We start from the raw sequence: 9,670 nt of genomic DNA on the forward strand, positions 1-9,670 counted from the left end.
TGTGGTAGATACAATGGTGTTGGTAAAGTTCTTTCACCTTTTTTATGTTTTCAAATTTTTATAACGAAATATTGGGAAAATGTAGTGCAAATAAAAAGCTGGTCAAGCTGGAAAATACAGTGAATAAAGATATATTTCATACAGGTCCGTTTGTTTGAAGGCGCAGTTGAAAGGAATAAAAGAGTCACTGCCAGTTTACGTTAATGTGAGAGATTCTGTGGTGGAATAATCTAGTTATAATTCATCTCAAGAAAACCATTAATTGTGAATTCTTTTCATTAAGATATTTGCACTTTTATTATAGAAATTTTCTTCTGCCTTTGTAATCCTTGTGAATCCTAGGAAGCCAATATGTTTAACTCCTTGGCTTTTAACAAGAAATATCAGGCATTCAAGGATGCTGCTACTTTTTCCAGTCTCTAAAGAGTGAGAATCAATTTTGAAAGTTTCAATTTTATCAAATTTGGACTTAGCCTTTAATTTAACAGTGTGTGCCCTGATGGTGAGGACATTGAATTATATAGTTTGTGGCTAGGAAATTTAACTTTTTTTTTTAGATTGTGTCATAGCCAATGCATCATCACAGTTGGTAATCTTCAAAACACTGACGCATTTCTCTACATGCTGTTCCCAAATGTGCTGGACCAGCTGTTGAGAGCCATGCCATCCAATCGCCTTGAAGACCTCTTCTTGGACCACAAATCACCTAACATACTATCCCTCTTTGTTTTAATAAAGAATGGAAAAATTAAAGCAAGCTACCATGGTTTATTACTCATGTTTTCTCTGTTAAGCATGGGCTGTGGGAGTCACTGAATCCACATTAGGAAGCCTTGGCATTCTAGGTAAGCACTTATAACAGACAAGTCAATAAGTTTAATATTCACCACTATGAAAGTGATTTTATGAATGTTTGAATCTTGAAATTTTTGATTGTGTGTATGTGTGCGTGCGTGCGTGCGTGTTCTTTGTCATTTTCCCAGTGAAAATTGCCCTGACACTGATCTCAATGTTAATGTATTCCTGCTTACATTTGACTTTGGAATATGTTACGGCTAATTATCATTACACAGGATGAAAGATCAGAGCCCTGAGTGGGGTGCTTGGGTTTGGAAACAAAGGGAGACCAATTCAGCATCTTGGCTCTAGGCCCAACAATTGTAATGGAACATCTTGAATCTGGTGGGGGTCTTTGCATCTATTTCTTTTTCTTTTTCTCCCTCACTTTTTGAAAGGGGTTAGGAGGAAGGGGGTTAGGGGTTTGAAGGGGCTGAAATTTCCCCTTGAACATGATGTCAATATGTTGGCATGTCTCCTTTTATTAAGATGCCATCCAACTGATAACAAGTCCTGCTGTGTTTTACCAACATAAAAAATTAGACTGGAGACCGAGGAGCGGCAGGTGGCTTTTGGCACCAAGAAATAATCACACTTGATGTGGAAAGTAAAGTAAAAGGAGCCATCTGTTCACTGCAGAGGACGTGAAAAATCACATTAACATATTGTCACTAACATCATGAAATACACAGTTAATAATAAATTTAGTTATCATGGCAAGTCGCGTTGGATACTTACTCTGAAAATGCAGAATGTGAAAGATGCTCTTTCTTGCCCACTCCATCTTTTTTTTCCCTTGGAAAAAAGAATACAGACTTTAAATTTCTCCTTGGTGTGTGTGTGTGTGTGTGTGTGTGTGTGTGTGTGGTGTGTGTGGCGTGTGTGTGGTGTGGTTGAGGGGAAGAAAGTGTTTCATTTTAAAGCCTTGCTGTGGTTCATTGTTGCTAAGTGAACGACATGGAATGAATGAGTTCTTTGATTTTGTCCACTTATTATCCACCATGTTACCTATAGCTTCTTACCTTGATGGAGAAAAAGAGATTCAGGAGAGAAAATGTTTGTTTGAATGATGTCCCTATATAAGACTCAGAGCATTCAAACCCTTCTAGGAAAGGCGTGGGATGGCAGAATGCTGCCATAGAAGAGAATCACTGGCTGTAGCCTTTTCTTAGTCTGCAGTGTTCTTGCTATGTATTTTCCTAGTGGCTTTTGTGTGAGATGCCTGCATATACTTCACAAGAGAACAAACATATTTAAACAATGTGATGGGAAGGTTTTATTGCACTATTTTTTTGCATGTGTTGTTTACATGTGTCAGCAAAATAAATAAACAAACTACAGAGGCTGCAGGTCAAACTGAACTTGGAAAAATTGGAATTATTGTCACTGAGTCATTAGTAGAGCCATGTTAATACACTTTTTTGCTGTAACAATATGCTTTCTAGTTTCTTATAGTCATTGCTTATTGTTACTGCAAATTTATGACTTAAACCCACATTATTGTTAGTATTATTAATATCAAGGTCTCAGTCTCACTATTTACAAAATTATAGTTGTCATGTAATAGAATTTTAATAACTTGACCAATAGTTATTCCCTGTTTATGATTGTTGGTCTATGTACAGTCATTATCACATTTGTTAGAGAATAGCAATATACAAATAACTTAAAAATATCTGTATACGATCATGTAAATTTCTAAAGAAATTTTCCTCCACTAACATTTAATGATTAAAAAAAAGTGTCCAGTGAAGCTTTATTTTTATTTTAAGTTAATGGAAGAACAATGGTGTACAAGAGGCAGCCATTTTTGGTAGTATTAACTCATAAAACCTGAATGACCCTTTAAAGTAAAGTGTGAATTAGGATTTCCAACTTTTATTCAGGCAATGACTAGACAAGTTGTGGTGACATTTGGAGAGAGATCTGTTTTGTTGGGTGTTGGTAGATTTTTCTACCAAGGTGTTGGTAGATTTTTCTTCTGTTACAAGGATATGGCATTCTATTACTAAGTGTGAATGTTACCATGTATTCCTGACTTAGGTATAGAATCTGCTACCTTAGTCCAGTCATTACTAGGTCTTATGAACAAAGACTTACATTTTTATTCTTTAGAATTTTTTTTAAGTGATATAATTTTTGTTTTCTCAGACGATCTGGACACAGAACTCACTGTCTACTGATGAACAGCTACAGACCTGTTAATTTTCTCCTTTCTTCTTGGGTCATATGCTGGTTCACCTTCTGGAACATTCTTCCTTTTCTCCTATACCATCTCTTTTCCAAGGTAACTTCAGATCATTTTCTTTCTTCTGGAAACCTTTTCTGACTGCTTAACCTAGTTAGATGACCTTAGCCGGTCCTGGGGCTGATCCAATAGTCTGAATCTACCAAAGCTTTTGGTCATACTTGAATAAACTATACCTGAATAAACTATATTTCAGTAGATTAGAGTTCATCATTTCACCAAGTTTTATTCAGCTTGGGTCAACATATGAGCTTAATTTTGCAGAGATGAAAACTAGCAAAGAAATATGTTTTATAATTTCAAGTGGAACTATATATTTCTTCATGTGTAACCTTGCTCTGTTTAGAATGAAATGAATTGGCCAAGTGATTAAGTATGATTTGAAATGATGAAATGAGTTAATGGTGTCCTCCCAAAAGTTATTGTTATATAGACAGTCACATATATTATACAGAAATATACATGCTTAATTCATTGTATATTTAATATTTTAATACTTATGTACTGAAATGTTTTTAATAATAAGTAATCTCAATACTAGGTGACATACTTATAGCCCTGTTTTTATAAACTAAATATCTAGTAAAAAACAGCCACCAGGACCGAAAATGTCTGTGATAATCATCTAAAAAGGTAAGTAAAACCAGAAAATGATCGTCATAAATGATACTCAGTTATATTCTGTAGGAAATTATCAAATGTTTATAGACTTAAGCTGGGAGTATTTTGCCACAATGCATCATAAAAATTACTTCAGACTCTTAGAGGTAGTTGTACAAACTGATAAGCATTTTCAGAATTGACAGTCCCCCTTACCCAGTATATATTTCATTCCCTACATGCTGGGCTTCTTTGCAGTTGTTGAAAACAAAGGCAGATGGGCACTCTAGTCAGCCCTAGGGGACAGGAGTAACATACTTCAGAGCACCTGGTGCCACGAGAGTCCTTCTTTTCATCAGATGAGCTAATAGACCTAGAGAAGCCAGGAATTCAGTGATATCCTAGAGGGTCATCACTGAAGTGCCTAGTAGATTTCCTGCTGACCCCTAGCTTCACAGAGAGTGTTGAAAGTGTAACTTTCACTGTGACAGCCAGGCTTTTACGTGAAATAACATATTAGAGAGAATGATGATTTTCAGTATGGAAAACATTCTGAGGTTGACGCTGATGAAGAATTATAGTGTTTTCCTTTTCCTATTTTTTTTTTAAATTGTGGTAAGAACATAACATGAGAGCTACTTTCATAACAGACATTTAAATATATAATACAATATGGTTATCTATAGGCACGATGTTGTACCTTAGATCACAAGAAGTTATTCATCTTGCATAACTGAAATTTTATAGATGTAGATTAGCAACTCCTCATTTCCTCTCCCCACCCCCGTTCCTGGCAACAACCATTCTATTTATTTATTTACTTTTGGCTTCTATGAGTTTGACTATATTTAATACCTCATGTAAGTGGAATCATGCAGTATTTGTCCTTCTGTGACTTATTTCTTTTCTCTTTTTTTGGTTATTTCTAAATATCTTCGGTAATTCTACCTATCAGTAAGTACCCTTTACTTTTCTTCCTTTGAACTTTTGAGGCATGCAATGGCTTCTCATTCAGCACTATCAATTCCTTTTTAGTATCCATTATTCTCTTTTTTTCTGATTTCAGTGTAAGATACTGAGGAAAGAAGATTACTATAGGTGTTTCATAGTCCTAGTAGTGCCTTGCGGATAGGAATAATAGCCTATACTTTTGCTTTTCTCCTGTTCCTTTCCCTCATTTGTTCAGGAAGTATTTACCAAGAATCAACTATTTTGTAGTTGCTGGCATAGCTTCTGGGAGACAATTGTGAACAAGACTGACACAATCCTTGTCCTTATGAGGGCCTAGTGGGTAAATCAGACAAAAACTGAATAAACAGAGGTAAACTCATTACAAATTATAATATGAGAATAAATGGCTAAGACTGGGTATAACTGGGATGGGAGAAGTGATTGGCTTTCCTCTGTTTTTTGTGCTATTTTTCTTGTCCATTTTTATCTTAGTTATCTCCTCTTCCAACTCAAATATTCCAAATGTCTTCTTTCAGTTTGGGTATATGTCCACAGAATAAGAACAATGAAAAGCTAACCACTTCTGTCATTTTTCTCTTTCTACTACACTTCTCCTGGGTGTGCATAAGCAGACGCCCTCAACAAAGGAGAGGCCATGGCTTTTCAATGGCCATAAAATAGTATGCCTTACAGAATACCACACATTCAACAGGTTATGTATAGAATAATTCTGATTAAATTAGAATGCAGATAATACACTTTGCTAACACTAAAAAGTTAGACATGTTTTCAGATACTTAATGGTACTCTATCGTTAATATCCTCATAATATGCAGTTTTTATGAGCTAAGCCATGCTTATAAATCCCACAGAAGGTTCATGATGTGTATGTATAAAAGAGCAGAATGATAGACTCTAGGTGAAAATTATTATTATTCCTTAATTGATTATCCTAGTTCAAGATTGGTTATATATGCCATTGGACATCCTCCTGGGTTTGTAGTAATGGTCACTATATATCTTCATATAGTTGTTTTAGGATAAGAATAAACAGATACACAGCCTTATTATGTGAATTCAGCTGAAAACCACACACATTACAATCGATAAGAAATAAAATATGGAATATGGGCTCATGACTAAATAAAGGAACATGATTCTTGATTGCACATAAATACCAGTAAATCTATCAAATAATCTGCTTTTACATTCTGCAAAAGGTAGACCCTCAAGGATACTGTGCTTTCAAATTGAATTTTAAAAATTGAGAGGGATGAAGAACTTGTAAAGAAATCATAGCTATAAGTTTAGAAAATAGAATATCTATAGAGATACTATATTTTCTTGGGCTGCCATAACAAAGTACCACAGACTGGGTGGCTTAAACAACAGAAATTTATTTTCTCACAGTTCTGCAGGTCAGAAGTCTTATATCAAGGTGTCCGCAAGGTTATTTCCTCTGAGGCCTTTCTCTTTGGCCTGTAGAGGACCATGTTCTCCTTGTCTTCACAAGGATTTCCCTCTGTGTGTGTCTGTCTGTGTCCTAATTTCTCTTCTTAGAAGGACACCAGTCATATTGAATTAGGCCACACCTATATGACTTAATTGTACCTAATTACCTCTTTTAAAATCCTGTCTCCAAATACTGTCACATTCTGATGTTCTGCTGGTTAGTACTTCAACATATGAATTTGGGGGTGGGTGGACACAGTTAAACCCATAACAGATGCTAAAATAACAATTATTAAATAAGTCAGGGTCAGGATCTAACCAGGAAATTAGAAACCACTTCAATTATTTGCAACAGAGAGAATTTAAAACAACAAAAAAATGATTTCATAGGTGATAGAAGAGTTGCAAATCTAAATGCGGTAGTGAGGCAACACAGGGATTAAAATTAGGAAATTCTTTATAAGCCTAGAATAGAGAGACCAAGTACTAACAGAGACAGGGATAGGATTACCTGGTGGGAGCTGGAAACACGTAGGCCCATCTAAGGGGGCCAGAAACACTAAAGCCAAAAGAAGGAACACGACTGCTACCAGAGATAGTGCCCAAGGTAGAGAGAGAATGGAGAATACCCTGGTTTCTCACTTTCTCCTACTCTCTATTTTCCTGCCAATATCCCTTAATGGCCAAATCCGACATAGGAGTCTGACAATTAAACCTGCTTGGTCTGCCCTTCTGCTTTACAGACAGAACAGGAGAGAGGCAAGGAGTGAATCTGAGGGCAAACAAGTCAAAGACTGGCACAAGTACTGATAAAAGAGAACATCATCAAGTGATTCAAAATGGTCCTTTAAGTAAGTGAAAGATTTACATATTGATGGTTAGAGATTGTTATTATATAAATCTAACTGGCTTTATTACTGGCTAACCAAGACTTATTTTAGTCTTATAATTTCTTTAAAAATATTTCTCCTCTTCTTTGCCTACAAGGTCCATATCCCTTCCCACCCCACAATCTGTGCAATTCTAAATTATAAACATTGTTTAAAACCTTGCTTAAATTCTCCTTGAAATTTTTCAAATTCTTTTTTCCTCTGTCTTGTTAATCCCCATTACACTCTGTCTATATTGGTCTCAAGGCACTAAGAACTTTCCCATCCAAATTAGCAGCTACTTATATGCACAATTATGCACTTTTCGAGATCAGGGCCTGGGGTTTTTATATTTCACATTTTTTAATCCTGCAGCTTTCACATTATTGATGATCAATAAGTACGTCTAGTGAGTAATTGTGCTTAAGAAAACTCTTACAATATTGGCAGTATTTTCATTTAATATCTTTAATCTTAGTACCTTTTCTACAATTTTTCCATCATCTTTACCATTCTGGATAATAAAACTAGTAGAACACAAGAATTTTTCTTTTTGATTTCTTTTTAAAGGAAGATATAGTTCATTTAATGATTGTGTAGATGAGACTCCTTAGCCTGGCATTCAAAGAACTGCCATAAAATTTTGAGTAAGTATTTTTTAATGTCTACAGCACCTGGTGTTCCTAGGTGGTCTCCCATCCAAGTACTAACCAGGTCTGACCCTGCTTAGCTTCCAAGATCAGATGAGATTGGGCATGTTCAGGGTGGTATGGCTGTAGACTAAGTATTTTAAGCAAACAGATCTTTTCTATTATTTTCTCGCCTTTTAATAATCACATTTGTAGATCTTGAAATAAATCTGTTCCTTCCACTACCATTTATTATATAGTATGGGCCAGGCATCTCTAGGCATTTGAAATATATCAAGAATCAAAACATACTCATTTTTTTCTTATATTCTAGTAAGAATAACAATAAATCTAAAAAATAATTGTAAGTTCACTTGAGGTGAAGTATAATATGAGGCAAAAATAGAATGAGGTTAATAAGATCAGAAGTACCAGGATAGAGATAGTGGGCTGATTGTCATTTACATAGGGTGGAGAGAGTCAGCCTCTTGTGAAGGTGACATCCAAACAGACTTAAAGGAGGTGATGAAGTTAGCAATACAGGTGTCTGGAAGAGTTTTCCAGGCAGAGAAAAGAAAATGTAAAAGCTCTAAGGTGGTAGAATGCCTAGAACAGATGTTCTCAAACTTTTTAGTTTCATAGAGCTCACAGTGTCTAAGTAATTTTTTTTAGTGTTTCTAGACCTGAAGAAACACTTAATAGTGCTGTTCATTAAGTAGTTTGTCACAAGCAACTTAATAAGTATTTTTGTTCAAACAATAGTTATTTGCAACAGTAAAACACACACATTACAGAAAGCTATTACTTTTTTCATTCTTAAATGAATGAACTGTGTGTGCCTTCTGGGGACTCACCTTGGTTGAGGTACTAGGATTAGTAAAATTTTGGATATATTTTTAAGATAGAGCTAGTGAAATATGTTGATGGATTAGATGTGAAATACGAAGAAAAGAGAAGAGTCAAGGGTGATTGAGGTTTTGGGGCTGAGAGACTGGAAGGAAAAAGTTGTTGTTATTAAGAGAGGTAAGATAGCCTGTAGATAAGCAAATGTGGGAACTCCATTCTAGACATGTTCAACTTCAGATGTCAGTTAGACATGTAAGTAGAGATGTCAGCTAGGCAGCCGGGTATATGAGTGTGATGTGCAGAAGGGAGGCATGGGATTGAGATGTGCTTTGGGATGATGAGGATATATAGATAGTATGTGAAGCCATAGCACGAAAGGGATCTTCTAGAGAATGAATATAAATAGGAGAGAGAAAAGGTTTAAAGGCTGAACCTTGGGACACTTCAATATGAATGAGTTTGGAAAAAGAGAAAGAGCTAGAAAGTAAAAGTTAGGGGATGTGGAATACAGCATAGGGAATATAATCAATAATATTGTAACAACTATGTATAGTGCCAGGTGGATACTAGACTTATCAAGGGGATCACATTATAAATTATATAAATGTCAAACCACAATGCTGTACACTTGAAACCAATATAAAATAATATCGAATGTTAACTCTAATTGAAAAATTAAAATTAAAGTTAGGGCAAAAACCAAGAGAGTGTGGTACTCTGCAAGATCAGTGAAAAGCAGGTCATCTACTTTATCTAATACTGACAAAGAGGTCAATAAAGATAAATAAATAAAATGCAGTTGGTCAGACACTTCAATAAACTCAGAAATAGATTTTTTTTTAAACAAAATAACTAGCATTACTGTATCACCTGTCAATCGATGCAGAATTGTTACAAGTCTTTTAAAGAATGAGAAAATCAGGACATCTATAGTTCTAATTTTATAATTTATTATCAGTATCTAGTGATATCTTATAATGAATTTAAAAACAAAATGGATAATTTTTAAATCTTCAGAAAGTTAATTAAAAATAATCATAGTAATCTTGATAGACAAAATTTGCTTTTAATTAAAAAAAAATTGGCAAGAGAAATATGTTTGAGTTCCTGTGCTGCTTTTGCACAGTGACTTAATACGTATCAAGTAATGCTGAATATTTGCAGAACATCTGGTAAGAGCAGGTAGCAGTTTCCTTTTCAATATGTTTTAAATGGCAATTTGATAAAGCTGGAAAATA

At 35.0% G+C, this 9,670-nt stretch overlaps 1 non-coding gene across 1 annotated transcript; it reads right to left on the reverse strand.

Moving 5' to 3' along the window:
- Positions 1-7,619: 7,619 nt before the first annotated feature.
- LOC120588396 (5S ribosomal RNA) lies at positions 7,620-7,738 on the reverse strand. The gene has a single exon (XR_005649241.1). It is a non-coding gene; the product is annotated as a 5S ribosomal RNA (ribosomal RNA).
- Positions 7,739-9,670: the final 1,932 nt, after the last annotated feature.

The sequence above is a fragment of the Pteropus medius genome, unplaced genomic scaffold, assembly GCF_902729225.1.
Source record: "Pteropus medius unplaced genomic scaffold, Ma_sr-lr_union100, whole genome shotgun sequence".
Classification (NCBI taxonomy): Eukaryota; Metazoa; Chordata; class Mammalia; order Chiroptera; family Pteropodidae; genus Pteropus; species Pteropus medius.